The following is a 5,568-nucleotide window of genomic DNA, read 5'->3' on the forward strand; positions in this document are numbered from 1 at the left end:
GCAACTGAACAACAGCAAACCGTCATTCCAAACATGGTAATATTTGTCATCTAAACACAAAGCTGGTATGCCATTGTGGAGACATTCCTTTCCCCAGTGAACTCTTGAAGGAAGACATGATGTAAAAAGCAAAAGGAAGGAAGCTAATAGGTATTAGCTCATTCATTTGTTCTCCAGGGTATGTACTAAGAATCTGCCAGCTTCTTGAGAGCCTGCTGGGTGGCCAGGGCCATATGAGGAACTGTGGTTGGAGTACCGACCAGGACCAGCAGCGAAACGTGATAAATGTTACAACTGAGAAAGATGGCGATCAGTAGCAGGAGATCTCACAGTCAAAATTTATAGAAGTGAAGCTTGAATTGGCTGCCCAAGGTGGGCTGGGCAGGATCGGTGCCTGGGCATGGAGAGCAGGAAGGTCTGGATGAGAAAGCACAGTTCGTTAGAATAACTGAAAGAAGTTCAGTGTATCTGGAGCGTGTGAGAGGGAAGGTGGTGAGAGAAGAGGCTGGAAAGGCAAACAGGAACCCTAAACCTTGGAACACCCGTCAAAGGGTTTGGATCATATCCTGGGGGCATTGGGAAATCATTAAAAGATTCGAAACGAGAGTGATAGCATCAGATTTCTAGGGCTTGTGCTTGTCAGTTTTTCTCTGTTTGTTTGGTTACTGTGTGTAGCAAGCTTTTGAGAGGAGAAAGGAGGAGACTAGATGTGAATACTCCTTGGGAGAAATGCTTGGGATCTAGTCTTGTGTTGTGACAGATGGAATCAGAGGAAGGAAGGGAGCATTCTTTGTAAAACTCCAATCTGATGTCACTCTCTCACTTTAAACTTCAAACATTTTCCATTGTTCTCAGGATAAAATTTCAAAAACTCTTAACATGGCTTATTAAAGGACCCTTCATGGTCTGGATGCCCCTTCCTGCCCCTTACACACTGAGCCTCTCTATTTCTTGTACCGTTTGAAATATTTGAAAAAGCTTACCCATCTACTTCTCTAAACTCATTGGACATTGAGGTCAAATAACCTGCCCAGAAACTTCATAAAAGTCATAACTGTTTCACTGAGGAATAAATGAATGACATGAATGATTTGTATGTATCAATAAGACTTGTAGTTTATCAAACTTGGAGGGGAGAAGAATCCTAAGGATGAAACAAATGTTTCTGGCTTGAGTCACTGGTTGGTTTAGAGAAACTTTGGAGAGGAGACAGAGAAGATGGTTCAATCTGACTTACACGAGTTTGAGGTAGTTGCAAGTTATCTAAGAGGAGATGCTAAATAGGTAATTGGATCTAAGTATAAGCATATGCCAGATTCTGTGCCAGGCACTTTCACACATATTATCTCATGTAATTAACTAAAGCCAAATATAGATAAAAAACAATTAACTATATGATTTAATTTTAAAGTAGGCACTACACTAATTGTGTTAATCCAGGCTATGAGTAGCCCATATCTATTCATCTGGGGAAATGAGCAATTTATCCCTGGAGGAGATAAGAACTGTCTAGTGATTTCAATCATTTCATTTCCAAAGTATTTACATGGCACAATTATGGGAAGACTTAAACACAAAAACAAGTATAGATGGTTGAGTGAATAATTTTATTCCCATGGAGGAGTTTTAGCCTGTCCCAGTCTTTTGCATGAGTAATCATGGGGCCCAGCTCATTTTAAATAAGCCCAACAGAGAGAAAAAGGAAAATGCCCTACCACTGTCAGCTCAGCCAATACTTGGCAACCTGTATTATCCTTGACACCTATCCCTGTAAGGGTTCTCCCTTCCTACTTTAGGCAAAGTATTAAGCCAGACCTGTGAAATATTTCCTCTACCTAATTTACATATTTTATGCATCTCTGTTGCATCTCTAGGTACAATATTAGCATTCCAGAAAACATTTCCATTTCATCCTTCAAACCTTCAGACTCCAAAGTTTCCCAGCAATACAACTAAGCTGTTTTATATACGGTAGTGTATATATATCAATCCAATCTCCCCAATTCATCCCATCCTTCTCTTCCCCTCCCCTATGTCCACATGTTCGTTCGCTATACCTGCATCTGTATTTCTGCCCTGGAAATAGGTTCACCTGTACCATCTTTCTAGATTGCACATATATGCATTAATATATGATTTTCTCTTTTATCATATCTCTTTTGTGATATTTGTTTTTCTCTTTCTGAATTATTTTACTCTATGGGAACCTGCTATAAAACACAGGGAGTTTAGCTAGATGGGTGGATGAGGGAGCATGTGGGAAGGAAGTCCAAAAGAGAGAGGATATATGTAAACATGTGGCTGATTCACTTCACTGTACAAGAGAAACTAATACAACATTGTAAGGCAATTATATATCAATAAAATGAAAGCAATAAAAAAGAAGAACTAAGCTCTTTGCTCCGTAAGATTTTAAAATAATGTTTCTCAAAGTATGATCTGAGGCCAGAAAACTGGAATCAACAGAGCTGCTTCCTTAAAATAAGGACTTGGGTCCTTTTCTCCACAACTACTAAGTCAGCATTTCTCAAGATGGGACCCAGGAATCTACATTTGGAAAAGGTTGCCCAGGTGATATCTGTCACACTAAAATTGGAGAATTTGATCCTTTTTCTTAAGTAAGGTAGACAATTCTCACTACACATCTTGCTGTCAGAAATAGCTATGTTATGCCTTCTCATGGAGAAGTAACATACTAGAACAATAGATACATTCAAATAATTTTTGAATTCAATAAAAATTTGAATTCACAAGTGAAAACAAGAGGCTGAACACTCTGAACTGGACTCCTTGAAAGAAGATTTTAAAAGATTTTACCCACCTACTGTTGCCAATAGAGTAATTGCTAGAAAACAAATATTTTACACAGAACTACTAAATACCAGGTAATTGTTCACTGATTACTAAAAAGTAAGCTAATCAAAGGGAGTGCTTTATAATTAAGGTATCTTATTGACAGTAGGGAAGATCCATGTTACAGAGTAAACTCCTAGGTTATGAGAATTCTGTTTTTAGATTTTGCTTTCTGTTTTGTGCATATCTGTTTGGTTTTTGATAAAGACTTTTCAAAGAAGTTTGAAAAGGAATGGCAGAATTGACTCACTGAATTAAACTCTTAGTTATTGCCCACAAACCTTCCTTCAATGTCTGTATCATTCTTGAAGAAAGATTGTGTGTGTGTGTGTGTGTGTGTGTGTGTGTGTGTATACATATATATTTAATACTCAACCTAAATATAGATTTCAGTGAGTGTAAAACTCTTTTGTTTTCCAAAACAAATAAAGACTGTTACTTGAGAGATGCTGGACAAATAGAGATATGTGAGACCTGATCTCTGCTTTTCTCTGAATTTCCTAAATTTGAAAAAGAGGAGAAATCATTTTTTGTAAACATTTTCATTCAAAAGCTTCAGTCTTTTTTATTATTCAGGCACTGAAAGGTTAATTTTTAAGTACTTTTCTTTGGCAAAGTAAATAGAAAATTCTATTACCCATCAATTAAACATAGGTAAGAAGTAACAGAGTTTGAACAGAGCAGGGATACATATTATGCATGCAAGGAAAATTAAAACTTGAGATGTTGTATCGGGGTGCGTGTGCTTTGATGTACAAAAGAACCATTGTTTGTGTGGGACAAAACCTCCGCAGTATAGAACAGAGATAAAAAGGAGGGAGTTTCTAGCAAATCAAGGTCAACTGAGATCTGTGAATAACATAAATGCTATTAATCTAGTACCGAATGAATCACAGGAGTACAGCGGGGTATGGTTATGTGGTGGAGTTCGTGGCAGGAGTGTTTTATGTCACTTTGTATTAGATAGTGAGCGTATTCATCCAGATTCCTAAATACCAACCCAACTGGTGCAGAAGAAACCTTAAGGAGCTGGCGAGAACAAATCCAAGAGCTAGATCTGAAGTTCAGAAAGGTAATAGCAATGTTCAAACAGTGCGGCAAGTTGAGATATTTGCAGGCAGCCATACAATCTCACCCCTCAGAAATACACGAGAAAGGATCTCGTAGTTGGATGGCGAGCAGCTTATTATGTATAATGTCGCCTCCCTCTCTATGTCCTAGTTTAATAGAAGAGATGCAGACAGTAATGCCTTAAAAGACTGGATGCCAGAAAACATAGAATTCTTTTCCTCTGATGACTAATTTAAAATACAAAATGAGCCACTTCTTTCTTCAGGGAAACATTACAAACTCAGTAAGTATCATTCTTTTTTCAAAAGTTGAATCTATCTAAATGTTTGAGAGTCCTTTTATCTAAGTCTTACTGAAATATATATTTATTTTAAATATGTTTGTCTATGTATTGGTTTACATTTCAGACCCATTTTTTCTTATTTTTTGCTCTTTATTGGAGTAGGTTGATTTACAATATTATGTTAGTTTCAGTTACACAGGAAAGTGAATCAGCCATAGATATATCTACATTCTCTCTTTTTTAGATTCCCTCCCCATATAAGTCATCACGGGCTTCCCAGCTGGCACTAGTGGTAAAGAATCTGCCTGCAATACAGGAGACATGGGTTCGATCCCTAGGTCAGGAAGATCCCCTGGAGCAGAGCATGGCAACCCACTCCAGTATTCTTGCCTGAAGAATCCCCATAGACAGAGGAGCCTGGCAGGCTACAGTTCATAGGGTCACAAAGAGTTGGACATGACTGAAGTGACTTAGCACTCACATACACACATGTATCTACAAGGCAGAGAAAGTCAATGGTTGCCAGCAGCCCCAAGAACCTAAGAGAGCAGCACAGGACTTCTCCCTCAGCCTCTGGGGGAAACTAGCCCTGCTGACAGCTTGATTTCAGATTTCCTGGCCTCTAGATTGGCGAGAGAATGAATTTCTTAAAACATTGGTGTTTTAAGTCACCCAATTTGTGGTCCTTTGTGATGGTAACCCTAAGAAACTTAGTGATGCACAAAATTCATGCAAATGTCAAAACCCAGCCTACAGTACCACTGAGCAGCTAGGGGAAACAAAAATGTGCTGTTTTTAACAAAATCCTCAATAAAGAGGCTGAAGAATGAAGGTGGGCTCACCACTAGAAGGGATTTTTGAGATCATCTAGAGAAGGCAATGGCGACCCACTGTAGTACTCTTGCCTGGAAAATCCCATGGACAGAGGAGCCTGGTAGGCTGCAGTCCATGGGGTCGTGAAGAGTCAGACATGATGAGTGACTTCACTTTCACTTTTCACTTTCATGCATTGGAGAAGGAAATGGCAACCCACTCCAGTGTTCTTGCCTGGAGAATCCCAGAGACGGGGAAGCCTGGTGGGCTGCCGTCTATGGGGTCACACAGAGTCGGACACGACTGAAGTGACTTAGCAGCAGCAGCAGCAGTGTCATCCTGGAACTTCCCTTGTGGCTCAGCTGGTAAAGAATCTCCCTGTAATGTGGGAGACCCGGGTTTGACCCCTGGGTTGGGAAGATCCCCTGGAGAAGGGAAAGGCTACCCACTCCAGTAGTCTCGTCTGGAAAATTTCATGGACAGAGGAGCCTGGTGGGCTACCATCCATGGGGTCACAGAGTTGGACATGACTGAACGACTAACACACA

This window comes from Cervus canadensis, chromosome 9 (assembly GCF_019320065.1).
Source record: "Cervus canadensis isolate Bull #8, Minnesota chromosome 9, ASM1932006v1, whole genome shotgun sequence".
Classification (NCBI taxonomy): Eukaryota; Metazoa; Chordata; class Mammalia; order Artiodactyla; family Cervidae; genus Cervus; species Cervus canadensis.